This window comes from Chiloscyllium plagiosum, unplaced genomic scaffold (assembly GCF_037043375.1).
Source record: "Chiloscyllium plagiosum isolate Xiang-an unplaced genomic scaffold, Cpla_swu_hap1 HiC_scaffold_46, whole genome shotgun sequence".
Lineage (NCBI taxonomy): Eukaryota > Metazoa > Chordata > Chondrichthyes > Orectolobiformes > Hemiscylliidae > Chiloscyllium > Chiloscyllium plagiosum.
This window is the reverse complement of record NW_028270184.1, coordinates 56,900,831-56,923,562: the sequence shown is the minus strand read 5'-3', so window position 1 is coordinate 56,923,562 and position 22,732 is coordinate 56,900,831. Positions and strand designations below refer to the sequence as shown.

The 22,732-nt window shown below is 45.2% G+C and overlaps 1 pseudogene; it reads left to right on the top strand.

Moving 5' to 3' along the window:
- Positions 1-13,710: 13,710 nt before the first annotated feature.
- LOC148136352 (cyclic AMP-responsive element-binding protein 1 pseudogene) lies at positions 13,711-18,112 on the top strand (annotated as a pseudogene).
- The last annotated feature ends 4,620 nt before the right edge of the window (positions 18,113-22,732 follow it).

Genomic DNA, 22,732 nt, shown 5'->3' with positions numbered 1-22,732 from the left:
AACGGCGTTGCACGGGGTTGGGGGCAACGGCGTTGCACGGGGTTGGGGGGGCAACTGCGTTGCACGAGGTTGGTGGGCGAACGGCGTTGCACGGGGTTGGGGGAGCGAATGGTGTTGCACGGGGTTGGGGGGGCGAACGGCGTTGCACGGGGTTGTGGGGGGAACGGCGTTGCACGGGGTTGGGAGGCACGGGGTTGGGGGCACGGTGTTACACGGGGTGGGGGGCACGGTGTTACACGGGGTTGGGGGCGATGGGGTGGGGGGAACGGCGTTGCACGGGGTTGGGGGAATGATGTCGGTCGGGGTGGGGGGGAACGGTTTCGGACGGGTTTGATGGGCGCGGGTTTGGACGGTGTTGGGGGTGGGTGAGGGGACTGGAGCCCCCTGTAAATAGAGGTACATTCCCCTCAGCGCCTCGGAGCCCTCTGTAAACACTGACACATTTTCCCACCTACCCCCTCGGAGCCCCCGTAAACACTGACACATTTCCCCTGCCCACCCCCCTCGGTGCCCCCTGTAAACACTGACACATTCCCCCTTAAAGCTCCCCCTCAGAGCCCCCTGTAAACACTGACACATACCCCCACCCCCCTCGGATCCACCTGTAAACACTGACACATTCCGCCTCCCCTCTCGGAGCCCCCTGTAAACACTGACACATTCCCCCCACCCCTCTCGGAGCCTCCTGTAAACACTGACACATTCCCCCTGCCCACCCCCCTCGGAGCAACTTGTAAACACTGACACTTTGTCCCCAACCCCCTCTCAGGGCCCCCTGTAAACACTGACACATTCCCCCACCCCTCTCGGGGCCCCCTGTAAACACTGACACATTCCCCCACCCCTCTCCGAGCACCCTGTAAACACTGACACGGTTCCCCCAACCCCCTCTCGGGGCTCCCTGTAAACACTGACACATTCTCCCACCCTCTCGGAGCCCCCTGTAAACACTGACACATTCCCCCCAGCCCCCTCGGAGCCCCCTGTAAACACTGACACATTCCCCCTCCCCTCTCGGAGCCATCTGTAAACACTGACACATTCCCCCTGCCCACCCCCCTCGGAGCCCCCTCTAAATACTGACACATTCCCCCTGCCCACCCCTCTCGGAGCCCCCTGTAAACACTGAAACATTCCCCCCCCCCCCCCCCCCCCGCAGCCCGATGTAAATACTGACACATTCCCCCCACCCCTCTCGGAGCCCCCTGTAAACACTGACACATTCCCCCTGCCAACCCCCCTCGGAGCCCCCTCTAAATACTGACACATCCGCCCCACCCCTCTCGGAGCCCCCCTAAACACTGACACATTCCTCTGGTGTATTAATCCGTTCCTGAAAGTTGTATGAACATCCCCACAACCACGCTAAATCAGCTTCTCTCAAGCTCCCACTCACAATGAAAGCTATAGCCCCCTCTACAAATGGGTGAACAATCCAAATGATACCCTTCCATTTCCTACATCAAAGCAGTGACTACTCTTCAAGCTGACAATCTGGGCCTCCAGTCAATCTCTCTGTCCTAGCAATTAACTGAGTAAATATTACTCAGCGGCACGGTCGCACAGTGGTTAGCACTGCTGCCTCACAGCGCCAGAGACCCGGGTTCAATTCCCGCCTCAGACGACTGACTGTGTGGAGTTTGCACATTGTCTCCGTGTCTGCGTAGGTTTCCTCCGGGTGCACCGGTTTCCTCCCACATTCCAAAGATGTGCAGGTCAGGTGAATTGGCCATGCTAAATTGCCCGTAGTGTTAGGTAAGGGGTAAATGTAGGGGTATGGGTGGGTTACGCTTCGGCGGGTCGGTGTGGACTTGTTGGGCCGAAGGGCCTGTTTCCACACTGTAATGTAATCTAATCTAAAGAAATATCCGTTCTGACCTTGACAGTCAACCTTTTAGGGACTCCCCCGGAGGGAAAATGTGGATATTGGGTATCTCTTGGATTGTCCCATCTGTTGGAAGGGTTTCTCCATCAAGATCCTCTGATTCAGAGTCCAGAAGCCGGGATGTGTGGAAGGACAGGACTGTGTGAGCTACTGTATACCACATATGACTGTGTCAGTCACAAAAATAAATCTCTCGGTTTGAGTCCTTTAATGGTCAGTGAGGATCAGTAATGGACGTCTGATTCCCTGTCTGGGAGAAAATCTTCCTGTTTTGCGAGATCAACATTTTAAATTGAATATTCCCATGTATCAGAACTGCCTCCAAAGTCAGCGATGAACAACGGACCCTAATTTACATCAATGATACCCAGAAAGAGTCCTTGCTGTTTCAATATCGCAGTCACAGTGCCACAGTCAAGCAAATGAGGGGATTGGTTCTCCAAACAAAAACCCGACAGAACGATACCATTTCGCCCCAGGAGTCTGACCACAGCTTAATAACATTCTTTGTTCTGCTTAAAAGTTACATCAAATGCAAAACATTAACTCTGCTTCTCTCTCTCTACAGTTGCGGCCAGTCTGTTTCAAATTTCCAGCAGCCACAGCATTTCTGTTCATTTTAGTAACATCACCATTAACTTTTCAGAACTCACCCAGTTTCTGCAACATCTTTTGATCCACTTAGTATTACAAACATTGCACATTATTCTCTGGAATGTAGTCAGTGATTCCGTTCTTGAGGTGGAAATGATCACAGATTCCCAGGTGTTTGAGTGAAGTCATTTCTCCTTATCTCAGTCACTCAGGCTGCTCTCCAGTCCTGAGACTGTGACCCATTGTAGATTCCTATCAGCAGAGACAGCTGCCAACATCAACCCTGCCAATCTCTTTGGTAATAATATCCAGTTCAATGAAAACACTTCTTATTGACATGCAGTACTCACCCACTTAGTCCCACTTTGTAAACAACCTCCAGTCCCAGTAATGAGTCAGTGCCCTTCTGTTACAAACACTCTGATGGCAGCGTGTGCTTCCTTCAGGGAAGAAAACAAATTTGCACCCATCTGTGTCCATCTGTCTGCCTGAGGTTTCACTAAGTGCATTAATGGAAATCACATTGGAAAACAAAACCCCTTTCCAGGTGTTTACATCACTTTGTGCAGAATTTACAGACAAAGGAAATCTGCGTTATCGGGAGCATAATCTTATTAGTGACAGTCTGTTGCACAGAGCAACATGATCCTCTCACAAACACAAGCCATTGTTTTATGTTGAAATTGAAATATTAAGCCAAAAAGATCATGTAAACAATCTGCTGCTTGTCACTTTAATAAATAACCTTGCTGATAAAGTAATGCTCAATTTGTTATAAAGTTGAAGGTGAGAGAGAGAGAACGCTCTTCTGAACTGAGAGCTTACAACTACCTGTGTACTGTGTATGACTGGCCAGCAATCCCAGAGTGTACTGGGAAAGCAAACAAATGTAACATTTGGCTGTGAAATATAGACCTGAGTTGGTTTCTGTTTTGACAATAATTCAAATTTAACCTATCAGTTTAAATTATACCCCAAGATTCCAAAACCCAATCGAGTTTGAATTTATGTTTTGCCAGCATCAAGCCAATGAGATTATCTAATGGGGGCAATTAAAATGCAGACATTTTAAAAACTGGGCAGAGAGTAACTGCCGTCTGAGAGAGTTAACATCTAGCTCGTCAAGAAATTAGGAAAGTCCCTCAATCAAAGGGTACCTTTTCATATGAAACATACTCAGAGTAAAAGAAGACAACGACGACCCAGGGAGATCCTCCACCAGAAGCAGAAAGACACAAAAGACACGAGTCACTGTGTGGGTTTGACATTAAATTGATGTAATTTTAATAAGTGCCTTATTGAAATAACGTATAGTTATAGAGCCGCAGGCAGATAATAAGCAGTGAAGAGAAAGGGAGAGCTTAGATTTATGAATAGTTGTTTAATATTCACATTTCGAGTTAAAAATAAATTGATGCCATTTTCTTTAAATAGTGAAATTTGTGAGTTTTCTGTCACTCAGACTTTAACAGATTATGTGGTGAGGTAAACTTTTCTGGGTGTTTGGTTTAATTAATAGAGGGGTTCACCGTCATGTTGTAACAGAAGAAACACAACAAAGAACAGCACAGCACAGGAACGGGCCCTTCAGCCCAGAATGTTGTGCTGAATGTGACACCAAATTAAACTCATCCTTTCTGCCTATCTTTGTTCCATATCCTTGCATGTTCACATGCTCACCCAAAAACCCCTTAAACACCCCTCTCATATCTGCCTCCTCCAACGTCCATGGCAGCATGTTCCAGATTCCGACCACTCCCTGTGGAAAACATGTTACCCCTCACATCTCCTTTGAGCTCTCCCCCTCTCACCTTAAATGCACGTTCTCTAGTAAAAGATATTTCAACTCTGGGTAAAACATTTTGACCGTCAACCCTGTGCATCTCTTGACGCTGCGCTGACCCTCCCTAATTAGGCCATTCTTTAGCAAATGCGCATAAATCCTATCCGTAAGAATTCTCTCCAAAGCTTCTCAACTACTGAGGTGAGACTCGCCGTGCTATAATTTCCTGGATTGTCCCTATTTCCCTTCTTGAAGAGGGGAACACCATAAGCTACTCACCAGTCCTCTGCGACCTTCCCAGTGGCTAGCAAGGATTCAAAAATCTTGGCCAAGACCCCAAAAATCTCCTGTCTCGACTCTCTCAATAACCTGGGGTAGATACGATTTGGCCCTCAGGATTAATCCACTTTATTGCTCTTCAAGAAATCCAACGCTTCTTTCTCGACCTCAAAAATGCCCGAGCACATTTGCATGCTCCACACAAATCTGATTATCCTCTATATCACTTCCCTGGGTGAATGCCGATGCAAAGTACTTCCACTGACTTCAAGCACAAGTTCACTCCTTCAGTCTTGACTGGCCCGACCTTCCTACTAGTTACGTGAAAGCTGTGGAAAGGGTTCAGAGGAGATTTACTGGGATATTCCCTGGTATGAAAGGAAGGTCTTACAAGGAAAGGCTGAGGGAATGGAGGCGTTTTAGTTGGAGAGAAGAAGGTCGAGAGGTGACTTAATTGAGATATATAAGATAAACAGAGGGTTAGATCGGGTGGACAGGGAGAGATATTTTTCCGCGAATGGTGAAGGGGACATAGCTTTAAATTGAGGGGGGATAGATTTAGGACAGACATTAGGGATACTTTCTTCACTCAGAGCAGTAGGGGCCTGGAACGCCTGCCTGCAACAGTAGTAGAATCGCTGACGTCAAGGGCATTTAAACGGGCATTGGACATACATATGGGTAATATTGGAAGGGTGTCGGTTAGATAGGCATCAGATTATTTTCACAGGTCTGTGCAACATTGAGGGCTAAAAGGCCTGTACTGCGCTGTAACGATCCATGTTCAAATCCTCTTATGGGTAATTATCTCCAGAACGACTTGGGATTCACTTTAACCCTAGTTGCGAAGGGCATGGCTCCTCCTTGCTCTGCTCATTCCCTGTTTGGATACCTTCAAGCTTTTGTTTTATACATTTCTCACATGCCATGCCAATTCTAGCTCCCCAAAATTTGCATAGACTTGTTTTTTTTTCCCTTTTGACTGAATCCTCAGCCCCCCTCATTATCCATGGGACCCTTACATTGCCAGCCTTGTTCCTCCTCCTTACTGGAACATGCTGGTCGTGTACTCCGATCGGCAAGCCTTTAACTAACTCCCACGTGCCCAATGTGGCATTGTCTGATGACAGCTTCTCCCAATTAACACTCCCAAGCTCCTACCTAATACTGACATCATTTGCAATCCCACAATTTAGAAACATCCCATGTGATCCTGACCTTTTCCTTATTCGTAGCTACCTTTAAGAAAAACTTGAGTTGTGATCACTGTTTCCAGAATCGTCTCCCACTGAAAGGTCAGTCACCTGGCGAGGCTCATTCGGCAATATAAGGTTCACTATGACCCTGCCCCCTCCTTACTGTTTCAAGAAATCGTCTTGGATACACTAAACAAACTCTACATCGTCTCATCCTCTTGCTCTAAAGTAAGTCAGCAAATGGTGTAGAAGTTAAAGTCACTTTGAGAACTCTGTTGTTATTGCCTCTTTCCATAATCTGACTAGATATTTGTACCTCGAGGTATCGTTGGCATATTGGGGGGTCCTATAGTATAATCCCATCAACTGCATCCTTCTTATCCACGTTGCCTCAGTGGACGAGCCCCTCCAGTATGTGCTGAGTGCAGACGTAACATCCCCCCCCCCCTCCCCCCCGATTGGTAATGCAACTCCTCCACGTTTTTTATCCTCCTTTCCATCTCGTCTGAAACAATGAAACCCTGGAATATTGAGCAGCCAGTCCTGTCCTACTCCGAACCAAATCTCTGGAATGGCCACAATATCGGATCTGAGCTTAACTACCTTAGCTGTGTTGCACCTTGTGTTGAAATTAACACAATCAGCCCATTTGTACTATGGTGTTCATTTCTCTGTATTTCTTTTCTGACTGACTTGTTTACATCTTCCGACCTTCCTCCCCCGCCCCCCACCTTCCCCCCCCCACCCCTCACCCCCCCCCCCCCCCCCCGCACAACGTGCTGGCCTGCTGCTGTGGTTCCCAGGCCCTTGTCATTCTAGTTTAAACCCTCACGGGTAGCAGGAATGTGCCTCCCTGTGAGGATATTGGTTCCCCTCTGGTTCAGGTCACCCCTGCTCCAGAAGAGGTCCCAATGGTCCAAGATTCTGAAACTCTCCCCCTGTACCAGCTCTTCAGCCATGCATTTATGTCTGCTATCTTTCAATTCCTTGCCTCACTACCACATGGGGCTGGTGGTAACGCAGTGATTACTACCCTCAAGGTCCTGCTTTTCAGTCGTTCCCTATTTCATGTGCTTACTCCTCAGGATCTCATACCTCTTTTTATCCGTGTCGTTGGTAGCAATGTGCACCATGACCTCTGGCCTCCCATTCTCCCAATTCAGAATTTCAAGCAAATGCTCAGAGATGTCCCTGATCCAGGCACCAGGGATAAAACACCCCATCCTGGAGTCTCGGACGCAGCCACAGTAACACCTGTCTATACCCCCAACTAGTGGTTCTCCTCCCATTTTCACTCCCGTGGATTTTGCCCGACCTTGTTTTACAGCAGAGTCAGTTATAGAGTAATAGAGTCTTACAGTATGGAGACAGGCCTAGGGACCAGACTGATCCCTGGCAACCATAATTTCCATCCATGGAAACCCCATTTCCCTGCCCATGCCCCTTATCCTTCTTATTCTTTCCTATCCATGTATTTGTCCAAATGCCTTTTAAATGTTGTAAATGTACCTGCCTCAGCCACTTCCACTGACAGCTCATGACGTATGCGTATCAGCATCTGTGTAAAAAAGTTGCTGCTAACGTTCCCTTTTATTCTTTCCCCTCTAATCTTAAACTGATACCCTTTCGTCGTCAATTCTTCAACCCTGGGAAAAAAGACTGAATGCATTCACCCTATCCATGCGTCTCATGATCATATACATTTCTATAAGATCTCCCTTAAGTCTCCTTTGCTCTGAAGAAAAATGTCCCAGCTTGTCCAACATCTCCCGATAACTCAGGCCATTGAGTTGTAGTGTTATAGACCTGGCCACCGCTGTTCTACTCCCTTGAGAAGCTATCCCCAACAATACACCAGCTCTCCCTCCTAACCATCCCCCATCCAGCCCCTCAATACACCAAATGTCTCTCCTTAACCATCTCCCGTCCACCCTCTCAATATACCTCCTCTCCCTCCTCAAACATCCCCCATACAACCCCATCTTTGTCTCCTGTATGCTCCTCAGTGATTCCTGCTTTTGCTCCAACCCAACGACATGGTCACCCACCTACCTGATTGAACCTGGGTGTTTGGAGAGGGCAGGATCATGGGTGTATTTAAACGCAATGAATGGAATCCTGAAATTGCATTTGGACTGATTGTAATGTGGAGCAGCGTGAAATGGAGGTGGATGACTTACGTGACTTGCTGTAAGGATACTGACAGTAGAATCTGAGGTGATCATGAGTATATGGAGGTAGAATGTGGGAGACAAGCTGGGACGGTATTGGAATAGTCATGGTAACAGGAAACAAATGCTGAATGGAGAGTTTCAGCAGCTGATGGACTGACACTGAGGTCAGCCATCAGAAACTGAGCAATTGACCATCATCTAATAGGACAGAGATACTGATCCATCAGCCTGAAACTGACTGACCACGTGGCTGTCAATGAATCCAACACGAGTGAATGGAAACATTGCTCAGAGCCTGTTTCTGTAACATTCAACACAACCAGGAAATGGAAAGTGAATAATGAGCTGAAAACAAGGTTCTGTTAGAGTCAAAAATCATTCAATGTTCAGTCATTGAATATTCTAACCTGCAAAAAGGAATCTCCCAGAACCACAACAGAAGGAGAAAACACGCTTGGCAGAGACAGAATGAAGCCACCGCCTGCATCAAAACAGCTCAGAACAAAGAGGCTGAATTATCAACCAACTGACAAGCAATACAGATGCTTTTAGAGTTACAGATCGAGTTTAGAATTATTCAGGAAACAGACTTACCAGATACACTGGTCGGTGGTGTGTGCCAAAAATCCATGAAATAGCTTTGTGTTGTGCGGTTTTTTCGTTGAGAAATTATTCTTTGTTTTCGCTAAGAAGAGCGGATGTGTAGTTCACTGATCATTAGATTTACAGACAAAGGAAACCTGATCAAGGACTCACAGGTCAATTACACTGTTAGTGACAGTCCATCGCACACAACAACAGCCTGTTACACAGAGAACAGAACAGATTCTAGTTTAATAGAGACACTCTCACAATGAACATCTACTGCTTTAATAAAAATGTTACCTATTTGAAGAAAAGGAACATATCACCAATACAGCGAAACTTTTAAAGTGCCCAATGTAACTACGGAGTTTTTAACCAATTCAGTGATCACTGTTTCTATGTATTTTGAAGCTATTTTGAGCAGTGTATGTATCGTGGGTCAGTGTGGACTTGCTGGATCAAGGGCCTGTTTCCACACTGGAGGGATACTATTCAATACGATTGTCAACCTGCCCCACAGCAGGATGGGTAAGGCCCGAGCGGAGTCTGTACTGGGCAGGGGTTGTGTCCCACAGCGTAAGGCCTGAGGGGAGTCTGTACCGGGCAGGGGTTGTGTCCCACAGCAGGATGGGTAAGGCCCGAGGGGAGTCTGTACCGGGCAGGGGTTGTGTCCCACAGCAGGAAGGGGAAGGCCCGAGGGATGTCTGTACCGGGAAATGGTCGTGTCCCACAGCTGATGGGCAAGGCCTTGGACAAGTCTGGACCCGGGATGGGAAATGTCCAAGGGATATCTGTATAGGGAAGGCATTGTGTCCCACGTTAGGGTGGGTGAGGCCGGACGGGAACCTGTACAGGGGAGAGTGTGTCCCACAGCAGGATGAGTAAGGCCCGAGGGGATTCTGTACTGGGGACGGGTTGTGTCCCACAGCAGGATGGGTAAGGCCCGAGGGGAGTCTGTACTGGGGAGGGGTTGTGTCCCACAGCAGGATAGGTAAGGCCCCTGGGGAGATTGCACCAGGGAGGGGTTGTGTCCCACAGCAGGATGGGTAAGGCTCGAGGGGAGTCTGTATCGGGGAGTGGCTGTGTCCCACAGCAGGATGGGTAAGACCCAAAACGCGTCTGTACCGCGGAGGGGTTGTGTCCCACAGCAGGATGGTTAAGGCCCGAGGGGATTCTGTACTGGGGAGTAGCTGCGTCCCACAGCAGGATGGGTAAGACCCAAGGGGAGACTTTACCGGGGCGGGGTTGTGTCCCATGACAGGATAGGTAAGGCCCGAAGGCCTCCTGTACCGGGGAGGAGTTGTGTCCCTCAGCAAGATGGGTAAGTCCCAAGGGGAGTCTATACCGGGGAGGGGTTATGTCGCACAGCAGGATGGGTAAGGCCCGAGAGGACTCTGTACTGGGGAGGGTCTGTGTCCCACAGCAGGATTGGTAAGGCCTGAGGTGAGTTATACCATGGAGGGATTGTGTCCCAAGCAGGATGGGTAAGGCTCGAGGGTAGAGATACCAGAATGCAAGATCAAACAATTGTGCAGGAAGAAAGGGTTTTGATTCATGTTGCACAGGGATGCGCAACCTGTGAGCATACGAAGTGATAGCCTAGGGGCATTATTGTGAGACAATTTATCTAGAAACTCAGCAAATGTGCTCTGGACACAGGTTCAAATCCCACTATTGCAAATGATTGAATGTGAATTAAATGTTTCAAAAAAGATGTAATTAAAAATATGTAAGTGAGCATTAAATAATTGCTGATGTTAAGAAAAATCCACCGGGTGCATTCATGTCTTTAGTGAAGTAATCTCAGGTGGGTGTTTCCTCCGATTATCCCAGACCTCGGTAGCCCCGCCCTAATGCTCATTGACCTTCTCAAGATGGCGGCTCTGAGGCCCGCGCTCCCTCTTCCGCCAAACAAATTGCGGCCGTGACGCTGGGCCGCTTTCCCGACAGTGACCACCACCTCCGTATCCGGGCCTGGAGGGTCTTTTTCGGGTTTTTTCACCTATCCGCGTCTTGTGAATTCTCTCCGGTCCTTTCTCCCAGTGACTATCCCACACGCCGCTCTCTGAAGCCGATCGTAGCCGCACCCGGAGAAAGCTGCTCCATGTGTCGCCGTGTCCTGGTTAATGTGACACGGCGCATGCACTTCATGGAAACCAAACTGCGCGTGCGTCGGAGGTTATCAGTGAGTTTATAGAGAATATTCATACCTGCACAGAATCACGGGAGTAATATTAGACATTAACAATTGCTCTGTTGAGTTACAGTCATTGAGATGGTTAATATGCAAATAGATTTTTCGGTCCAACTTAACCATACCTGCCAGGTATGTAAATTACCAATCATTCTGAGAGTTTGAAAATAAGTTGTGTAAATAGAGTTGTGTAAATCGATTGGAAATATGTACATTGTCAGGTTTACATCTTAACTATGTTGTCAGATTTACATCTTAACGATTTCTTTAAAACCTCACAATGTTTTATGAGAGGGGTTTAATGCTCCACTATGTCGTGAGAATGATCAATCCTGCAAAACAGTTTACTTTCTGACCAATCCTGAAGCGTTCACTCCCGAGAATGCATTGGCCCCGCTCCTCACTCACTCTGGTTGGAGGACCGGATGCTGCTCTGTCCTCCAGTTCCGCCGCTTCCTCCCAATTGCAGGGTTGATTGAGGCGCGACTTAGCAGCGAAGCAACATAAACATTAAGGAACAAGGGAAGTTGGAATCGATGCCTTGTGATGCAGTGAAAATATCCCGAATCTTGGACCGAGAGACCGGCGTTTAATTCACAGATGGTGCAGGTGTGTGTAAAAACAACTTTGAACAGGTTCATGAGGGAAAACAAGGGAAGTCAGGAACCGAGTAAAATCAATAGAAAACGCATACAATGTGGTGGGGCTCTCGAGACTCAGATGATTTTAGTCTTTACCAAGTGTTTCAGGGTCCAAATACAGTCTGTTCCACTCCTCTATGTGCACATATAACACGATGGTGGGATAAAGTGTAGTGGGATATAAATGTGCTTTTCTGGAACTCCCTCGGTTTTGGAGTTGAAAATAGATGAGAAGGAGTAGGGTTTTGTATGAAGCTACCCGTTCCCCTCCTGTTGCAGCATCTCATTATTGCCTGACTCTACCTCGTGCATGTTTGTTAGAGATCACTGTCATTTGGTCAGCCCACAATACAAGATCCGTCACTCTGTTTAAGACAGCAGAAATCTCTTTTAGCGCTATAGTCATGACATGCATGGACCTGTTGCAGTGCTTCCAACTCCATGAGGAAGCCATACTCTCGATGACAGACAGACTCAGTCTTGAACCTCCTCTCTCGTTAAGACTTTATGTACTGCTTGCTGTCTTCCATTTCCCCTTTGCACGTTCGCTTTTCAATCCACCCCACCTGCATTACTGCACAGTTGGAGCTGTCAAGGGCAGAGGTCTGTGGAATAGCCTCCCTACCCTTCTCTGTCCTCCTTTTAAGATTTATTTTAAAATCATTCTCTTTAATCAATGTTTTGACCATCCATGAAGCACCTTAAGAGATTTGCCATTGTAAAAGATTCCATGCAATGCAAGTAGTTGTTGTTATTGCTGTACATTAGGAGAAACAGGAATGATACAGTAAAAATTCTAACAAGAAAGTCACTGATAGGTGTAGTGTATAGGCCACCAAATAATTACATCACATTGGCATGGGTAATAAACAAATAAATAATTAATGCCTGTAAAAATGGTACAGCTAATATCGTGGGTGATTTTAATCTCCATGTAGATCGGTCAAACCAGCTCAGTCAAAGTAGCTTTGAGAAGTTCATTAAATGTATCCATGATAGTTTTCTTGAACAGTATGAAATGGAAGTGACAAGGGAGTAAGCTATCCAAGATCTGGCCCTGTGCAATGAGGCAGGGAATAATTAATGACTTCAGAGTTAGGCATCCCCTGGGAAGAAGCGATCACTGTATGGTTGAATTAGAATACATATGGAGAGTGTGCAGATAAAATCTAATAGCTGGGTCCTGTACTTGAACACTGGGAACTACAATAGAATGAGAGAGAATCTGGATAAAGTAGACTGTAAACAAAAATTTTATGGTGGGAAGTTGATGAGCAGTGGAAGATTTTCAAACACATTTTACAAAGTGCTCAGCAAAGGTATATTCCAGTGAAAAGGAAGGACTGTATAAAAAGGCATATTCGGCAATGGGTATCTGAGGAAAGTGATCAAATTAGTCCATAAGACCATAAGACATAGGAGTGGAAGTAAGGCCATTTGGCCCATCGAGTCCACTCTGCCATTTAATCATGGCTGATGGGCATTTTAACTTCACTTACCCGCATTCTCCCTGTAGCCCTTAATTCCTTGTGATATCAAGAATTTATCAATCTCTGCCTTGAAGACATTTAGCGTCGCAGCCTCCACTGCACTACGTGGCAATGAATTCCACGGACCCACCACTCTCTGGCTGAAGAAATATCTCCGCATTTCTGTTCTGAATTCTAAGGCTGTGCCCACTGGTCCTAGTCTCCTCGCCTAACGGAAACAATTTCCTTGCATCCACCCTTTCCAAGCCATGTATTATCTTGTACGTTTCTATTAGATCTCCCTTTAACCTTCTAAACTGCAATGAATACAATCCCAGGATCCTCAGCCGTTCCTCGTATCTTAGACCTACCATTCCAGGGATCATCCGTGTGAATCCCTGCTGGACACGCTGCAGTGCCAGTATGTCCTTCCTGAGGTGTGGGGACCAAACCTGGACACAGTACTCCAAATGGGGCCTAACCCGAGCTTTTTAAAGTCTCAGTAGCAAATCACTGCTTTTATATTCTAACCCTCTTGAGATAAATGACAAATCGCATTCGCTTTCTTAATCACGGATTCAACCTGCATGTTTACCTTTAGAGAATCCTCGACTAGCACTCCCAGACCCCTTTGTACTTTGGCTTTATGGAGTTTTTCACCTTTTAGAAAGTAGCCCATGCTTGTATTCTGTTTTCCAAAGTGCAAGACCTCGCATTTGCTCATTGATGATTGAATTTCATCAGCTATTTCCTGGACCACTCTCCCAAACTGTCTAGATCCTTCTGCAGCCTCCCCACTTCCTCAGTACTACCTGCCTGGCCACCTAACTTCGTATCATCAGCAAACTTCGATAGAATGCCCCCAGTCCCTTCATCCAGATCATTAATATATAATGTGACCATGCAGGTAACCATGCCTGGGATCCAATCAACAACAAGTCCAGCAGTAACTTTCGTGCAATTGCCGAATGGGCAGACAATTCAAGTCCAAGGAGTTATCCAAGCAACTCAGTCCTCAATCAGGCAGTCCCCTCAAGTTCAGACTGTTCAGCTCTCTACTATACCTGAAAGTGAGGACTCCCAGGAATCTGTGAATAGCATGACTGACTCTCAACCGTAGAGAAATTCTACAGAGACGGCCTTCATACAGGAAAATTCTGAATGAACTTTCTTCTAATCCCCCCGGTGTGCCAAGAAATCAATGAGGAGAAATCAGAAGAAGAGTCTGTCTCAACTGTTACTACAATGACGATGCAGACACCCATCTATCAGACGAGCAGCGGACAATACCTTGCTGTCACACAGCGGGGACCAATTCAGCTGGCCAACAATGGTACAGATGGAGTGCAAGGGCTCCAGACACAAACAATGACCAACGCAGCTACAGCCAAGGTTGGAGTAACCATTATACAGTATGTCCAGAGCCCTGATGGACAGCACTTGTACAAGGTGCTGCTGGAGATGTCCAAACCTATCAGATCCGTACAACTCCTAACTTCACTGTTGGCCAGGGAATGGTTATGGCATCTTCACCAGTCCTGCAAAGCCAGCCCCAGAATGCTGAAGAAACCACTTGTAAACGTGAAATCCGCCTCATGAAAAACAGGGAAGCAGGTCGAGAGTGCCGTCGCAAGAAGAAAGAGTATGTGAAATGCTTGGAGAATTGGGTTGCTGTTCTGGAACATCATATTGAAAGAGAAGGCGTACAAAGTGGCCAAAAACAGCATGAAACTAGAACTGGGAAAATGTTAAATTTCAACCGAAAGCCACAAGAACTATAAAGAAAAGTAATATAGAACATGAGAAAAATAAACTAGCACAGACTATAAAGACAGAGAGCAAAAGCTTACATAAATATATATAACGAGAAAAGAATGGCTAAAGTAAATGTTGGTCCTTTGGAAAATGAGAAGAAGCATTTAGTTATGTGAATATCACAGTGGAGGATACTAATATCTTTCCAGTAACTAGCAAAGAGACAAAGGTAGGTGAGGATTTGGAAATTATCATTATTTCAGAACAGCTAGTTTTAGACTGTTTGGAGGTAATTGAGCTAATGATAGAAAAGTTTCCTGACCTTGGTGGAATGCATCCCAGGGTACTAAAAGAGATGCCAGGAAAAATAGCAAATGCACTGGCAGTAATTTTCCAAAATTCACTGGACTCTGTGGCAGTCGCAGCAGATTGGAAAACAGCAGAAGTGACACCACTGTTTTAAAAAGGCGGTGGACAAAAAGTGGGGAATTATAGACCAGTTAGTTTAGTCTCTGCAGTGGGAAAGATGCTTGGGTCTATTATCAAGGAAGAAATAATACGGAATATCGATAGGAATTGCCCCTTTGTACAGACGCAGCATGGGTTCATGAAGGGCAGGTCATGGTTGACCAATCTTTTTGAATTCTATGAAGACATTTCAAGCAAGGTGGACAACGGGAACCCAGTGGATGCGGTGTACCTGGATTTCCAAAAGACCATCAACAAGGTGCTGTGCAAGAGGCTGTTGCATAATATAAGGGTGCATGGCGTTAGCGGTAGCGTATTAGCATGGATAGAAGATTGGTAAACTAATAGGAAGCAAAGTGTGGGAACAAATGAGTATTATTCTGGCTGGCAATCATTGACAAGTAGTATGCCTCAGGGAGCGGTGTTGGGACTGCAATTATTTACAACTGATACAGATGATTTGGAATTGGAACCACGTGTAGGGTGTCAAATTTTGCATGTGACACGAAGATGATTAGCAGAATAAAGTGAGCGGAGGACTGTGAAACTTTGCAGAGGAACATAGATACATTGAGTGAGTGGGTAATGGTCTGTCAAATGAAATAGAATGTTTGTAAATATAAAGGTTATACTCTTTGGTTGTAGTAACATTAAAAAAAAAATCACTTGAATGTTAAAAAGTTGCATCATTTGCTCTGCAGAGTGACCTGAGCATCCTTCTGCATGAAGTTCTGTCACCAGGTACAACAATCAGTTCAGAAAGCAAATGGAATTTTGTTCTTCATTGCTGAAAGGAATGTGTTTAAAAGCAAAGGTTATGTTCCAGCTGTATTTGAGTGCTGGTGAGGCCACACCTGGCGTACTGCATGCAGTTTTTATCTCCTTACTTGAGAAAGGATGTACTGGCACGATAGGGGGTGCAGAGGAGGTTAACTAGGTGATTCCGAAGTTGAGGGGGTTGGCTTAAGAGAGACTGAGTAGATTGGCATTATATTCATTGGAATTCAGAAGAATGGAAACATATAAAATAATGAATGGAATGGATAACATAGAAGTAGAGAGATTTTTCCATTGGCAGGTGAAGCTCGGACAAGAGGGCATCACCGCAAGACTAGAGGCAGTAGATTTAAGACTGAATTGAGAAGGAACTTCTTGACCTCTATGGAATTCATTGCCCAGGGAAGTAGTTGATGCTAGTTTAGAAAACGTTTTTAAAGCTAGGTTAGATTTTTTAAAACGTAATTAATTAATGGACACGGTGAGAACATGGGTAAATGGTTCTGTGTCCACGAAATGATCAGCCATGATCTTATTGAATGGCAGAGTAGGCTCGAAGGGCAGGACGGCTTTGTACTGTTCCTAGTTCTTAGGTTATACATCCCTCCCTCATTCGTGACTTGGAGGTGTTGGTGTTGGATTGGGATGGATATACGTAAAATTCACAGAACACCAGGCTATTGGTCAACAGGATTATTTGGAGGCATTAGGTTTGCTGCTTCTTCATCAGGTGGTTTTGAGATGGTGTTGTGTCATTTTTAACTCTTGTAACTCATGAACAGCAACAAAAGCCACGAAGCAATCCGCATGCTCCAGCCAACAATGGGCCCTGGGTGATTGATGTCAGCGGCGGACCAATGGAAAGGCAGGGACAGAGCTGGAGGACCTGGGGGGAGTTGGTCCTCCGACCAATCAGAGTGAATGAGGGGCTGGACTAGACTGTACCACGTGATCATCCTCGCGGTTGGTTCGGGATGTGTGTACGGAGAGCTGTTGGTGAGGATAGAAATAAACAGCAGCAAGCGGGAGGGGAATGGTGTTGGTATGGGCTGAGAGGGTTTATAGACATTTGGTGCACATCGGAAAATACAAATTTGAAACTTAGTCCCGTTTTTGCAGTAAACGGGAAAATACCTCATCCAGCGATTGACTCGAGTAAGCACCACCATCTTTATTCGGGGCAACGATTCACTGGACACGTGCAGCCGCCAGCTTTGTAGGGGGCAAAGTTCAGCGGGACGCATGTGCAGCCTTCTCTGGAAGAGAGTCAGAGGGCAGGATTTACACAGAGCATATTCACACCCAGAGAAATGTTGTTTTTTTTCTGGATTTGTTTTGTCATTCATTTAAATGATTTGGATGTGAATAGAGGCGGTACAGATAGTAAGTTTGCAGGTGACACCAAAATTGGAAGTATTGTGGACAGTGATAAAGGGTATCTCCGAGTACAATGGGATATTGATCGGATGGAACAATGGGCTGGGGAGTGGCAGATAGGGTTTAATTCAGATAAATGTGAGGTGCTGCATTTTACAAAAGCAAATCAGAGCAGGACTCACACACTGCGTTGTAAGGTTTTGGAGAGTCTTGCTGAACAAAGAGACCTTGTAATGTAGGTTCATATTTCCTTGAAATTAGAGTCGCAGGAGATAGGATAGTGAAGAAGGCATTTCGTATGCTTCCCTTTATTGGTCAGAGCATTGAGTAAAAGAGCTGGACAGGACATTGGTTAGGTCACTTTGGGAATATTGTGTGCAGTTCTGGTCTCCCTCCTATCAGAAGGAGGCACTGAAACTTGAAAGGTTTGAGAATTGATTTTCAAGGATGTTACCAGCGTTGGAGGATTTGAATTGCAGGGAGAGGCATAATGGGCTGAGGTGTGATGCTATAGAGGCTTATAAAAATCGTGAGGGACATGGATAGCGTAAATAGACAAGGGTTGGTGGATCCCAGAACTAGAGGATATAGGTTTAGGGTGGTGGTGGGGGGAATTCAAAAGGAGCCGAAAGCGCAACTAAAATTGTAACATTTTAAAGGCATTTGAATAGGAAGGGTTCAGAGGGATGTTGGCCAAGTGCTGGAAAATGGGAATACATTAGGTTAGAATATCTGGTTGGCATAGGTGGGTTGGACCGAAGAGTCTGTTTCTGTGCTAGACATCTCTGACTGTGGGATCATAAAAGTGAACATTGCTCTGATTCATCTCTGGGTTCCTTGATGTCCACTTGTTTGTTGTCTAGCTATCTCAGTCTCTCGTGTGTATTTTTGCTCTGTGTAGTATTTTACTATTACGTTCACAGACCTCTTTGTAAATGAATTGTCCACTGCTGCCTGGCTCCTGACCATATGTTCCATTATCAGGTTATTTTTTCCACAATATCTTTGACAGTCAAGAGTTTTTTTTTCCAATAAGTGAGTGGATTTTCCTTCCATTTCTGACAGTCAAATTCTGCACCATTTTCATTCCCTAGAAAACATATTGCAATCCCTGAAACATGATGTGTATTTCTCCTTCCACAGATACAAGTGATCAAGGCCAAAGCTCTGTTGCCTGTTAAGAAGGTGATGTTTGACTTCCTTGTACTGCTGCAGTTGGAATAGTGAATGTGCTCCCACAGCGTGGTTGGATAGGAGACATTACAGATTATGCACTCAGAGATAGTGAAGAGTAGAAGATATCTGTACAAATCAACACATTTTTAATTTCACAAAAATATTGAGAACTTTTGACATAAGGCCACAGATGGAGAATATTATGTCTGGTGACCAAACCTTTGCGAAATAAGCAATTTTTCAGGAATGACTTAATGGTAGAAAGCAGATCTTACAGGGTGGGAATTCCAGATCGTGTCGCCTTGGAATCTACAGAAACAGTCACACAGCTGAACTCAAAAATAAACACATCATTGGGAGTCTAAACTAAAATGACTTATTGAGATGTGAAAGTGTGTCTGGTGCATGGAGATAGGAATGATTACAGCCAGGAATTAAGTCAAGGGTGTGAAAGTAAATTGCTGTTGCTTATAAATAGGAGACCTTTGATGGAGCAGCAAGCTCTGGTACAAGTGAGCATTTGGGCGGTAGAGTTTTCAATATTCTGAAGATTATAAGGAGGGTGATTGTGGGATGCTGGTCAGGAGTGGGTTTAGATAATGAAATCTAGAGTTAACAAAATAAATGAATGAGAGTTTCAGTAAATGAGCTGATACTGTGGTGAGGTTGGGTGATATCACCGGAGGATAGTGGATTAGTATAGGTTAGGTGGGCTTGGATCGGCGCAACATCGAGGGCCAAAGGGCCTGGACTGCGCTGTATTCTTCTATGTTCTATGTTCTAAGTCGAAATAGTGGTCTTGGAGTGGGACTGGGCTGTTACCCTCAGCTGTGGGATTCAGCTGTTTGTCAGTTTGTGAATCAAGTTTGTAACAATCTCAGAAGCTGATTGGCCCTGGAAGAACCCAAACTGGGCATCACTTAGCAGGTTATTGTGAGCATTTGCTTGACAGCACTGTCGATGACAACGTCTATCACTTGACTGCTGAGCGAGTGTGGACTGATGGAGGGAAATTGGCTGGGTTGGATGTGTCCTGCGTTTTTGTGTTGAGCAACACTGGGAAACATTTCCCAATGTGGTAGATGCCAGTGCTGGAGCACTACTTGTCTTGGTGGGCAGCAAGTTCTGGAGGAGAAAGTGAGAACTGCAGATGCTGGAGATCAGAGCTGAAAATGTGCTGCTGGGAAAGCGCAGCAGGTCAGGCAGCATTCAGGAACTCATTCCTAAAGAAGGGCTCATGCCCGAAACGTCGATTCTCCTGCTCCTTGGATGTTGCCTGACCTGCTGCGCTTTTCCAGCAACACAGTTTCAGCAAGTTCTGGAGCACAGCCATCAGTATTATTGCCACAATGCTGGCAGGGATCATAACCTTTACACTGCTTATCGATTTCTTGATCTGATTTGAAATGAGTTTTGAACCAATTCGATTCACATCTGTGATGTCATAGACAAATGGAGAAGGCTCATCCACTTGGCACTGCTGGCTGAAGATTGCTGCAAATGCTGCCGTCTTATCTGATGCATTAATGTGTGAGGCCCCTCCATCGGTAAGGGTGGGGATATCTGTGATGGCTGTCTGCAGTGAGTTGTTTAATTGTCCATCACCATTCCTGACTAGGTGTGGCAGAACTCAGATCTGATCCATTGGTTTTTGGATCACATAGTTCTATTTGGTGTTGCTTGCACTGTAGCTTCACCAGGTTGGCACCACATTTTTAGGTATGGCTGGTATTGCTCCTGGCATACCCTGCGGAACTCTCCATTGAACTATAGTTGATTCCCCTGGCTTGCTGTTAATGGTTGAGTCGGGGATATACCAGGCCATGAGACTTCCGATTGGCCTGGAGTACAGTTCTGCTGCTGCTGGTGGCCCACAGTGAGACAGACGTTGCAGGGTCAAGAGGGCTGATTGTGTTGTTGTATTTTCCAGTGCATTGGTAGATGTAATGTGATCCATCCAGTTTCATTCCTTGTTTGAGACTGTGCAGTGATTAATACAATGAGTGATTTGGTGGGCCACTGTCAGGAATGCAACTTTTTAAAAAAAAAAAAGGCTTTGTGATTTACACATGAAAGAAGTGAAACTCTCATGGTATTCGAACAGATGAAAGACTCACCAGACAATCAAGGTATTTTTCAATGGATAATTTCAGTTACATCACACTCTAAATTTTTGCTATAAATTCTGTGCCTTAGAATTGTTCCCTCCACAATCACCTGATGAAGCAGCGGCGCTCCGAAAGCTCGTGGCGCTTCCAAATAAACCTGAAGGACTATAACCTGGTGTTGTGTTATTCTTAACTTAGAATATTGCAACACTACTAACAGGGCTGCATGGAAACAGGCTCAGTCCAGTTTATCAATACATTCGAAAGGATTTCCTCCAAGTTTGATGACACAGTATTAGTCAATACCGTCAACGTCAACCCGCAATGTTGCTCTTAACAAAAACTTCAGGCTGACACAAAGCTCCCCACCCCACTGCAATGTGGTAACCGGGCCCGGCCCAGGAATTGGAACTGGGACATTTGTGGACTGTGATCTCAAAGGAAACGAGCAAACACAATTCTGACAGATTAGTCCTCATAGATGAGTAGCAGGTTTGAGACAAGGCCGGTGGTATGCCTTCTTGCACTTAGCTTAATTGCATTTCTTATTTACAGTCGTGTTTTGTAAAGTATAAAGAACCAGTTTGTTTTCCGTGGTTGGGGAGTTTTATCCTCGTTGATCACAGTTGCTGCCTCTCGCTCCCCAAGTCAAATCATAGGATCTATAACAAAACAATAAACTGTAGGTGCTGGAGATCTGAACCCCAGAAACAAAGTGCTGGAGAAACTCAGCAGTTCTGAGGGCATCGGTGAAGAGAAAAAAATGTTACATTTCAAGTTCACTGACTCTTCGTCTGAACGGACAAAAGGTCACTGGACTTGGAACTGACAATGTTTAATTCCCCTCAGAGATGCTGCTGGACCTGCGGTTCTACATCACTGTGCTTTCTTTCTTGAACTTTGTTTACAAGCACGTCTCAGTTTAAAAACAAGATTTAACTCAAAGTAACATTCCATTTCAAAATTAGCCGAGTGACACCAGTAATAAAGCTCATCCACCCAATGAGGCAGTTCAGCACAACATCCTGCAGTGTTGCACACAGCCACCTTTACCAAAGAATGATCACATGTCACAAAATTGAAGGCCAAGCGCATGTCTCTTTACAGGAGCTGAAGTCAAACTCAATTTTTGGAATGATTTTTATTAAACCTGATTGGACATTTAAATCTCAGAGCATAATCTTTGTTTTTTTAAACAAAGTGTGTGGGAAACATCCCACATCTTGCTAAAAGTTCAGTTCGGCCTGATACACAGAGCCAAAGGTCAAGCAAACATCACACTTTCCATTCACTCCTACAAAGGGCTGACATCACATTTTTTCAGGATTTAAAGTATTTTATAAATTGTTTGTAAAATAATTTGTCACGTTAAAGAACTGGACAATAAATGTCATTGTATACAATAAGAGTGAAGCCTGTGACAGCAAATTTAGCTTTAGAGGGCAGTGTATGTGCTTTCTAAATTCTGGGAGCACTTTGGGAGACTGCTCCCAGATGGTGATAGTGAGCATATCTGGAATGCACTTTTTAGATTTGGGAATCCTTGGGAGACAATCTGTGCTTTCAATAGTACTTGGCTTACGTTGTTGGTGTACAGTAAGCAATTCATAAAGTTACTTATGTATTGTTGTTGACTACCCGAATGGTATTCAAATCTGCCAGGTTGCCTTTAATTGTGTAAATGCATCTATTGTAAATATTTGGAATATTCCAGAACTGCCCAGTTCTTTGCAGATTCAGGGGGGAACAAAAAATCACATTGAGTAATTTGAAATTAAGAATCCAAGAGGACTTAATCACTGAAGTATTCAATTCAAATAGTTAAATGGAGTGCTCGCATTTAAAATACCTGTTATCAATAGGAATGGATGGACTGACAGAATTTGGACCAAATTCCTAGCTGGGGCATGTGAAATGTGCTTTGATAAAGTCACCTGCATTTACCAACAATAATTTGACAAGCTCGTAAATTTAAGAAACAATACGAGCTTCATTGCTGCTCCAGTCGGGTCCCAAGCTCTGTGAAAAAATAACAATGTTCAGGTTTATTGCATACACTCTGAAACACGTGTTTCTTCTCCATATCTTGCAAGTTTCCCCAAAGAGCATAGTCCATCCAAATGATGTTGCAAACTTTGACCAACTCATTTCTTTCCTAGCCTCTATAGCTTGAAGAGTGACCAGAAGCAACTACTCTATTACCGACGAGAATGTTTTCCTTCAGAATTGACTTCCATATATTCAGTGCCCAGAAAAGATAAAAAGCTTGTT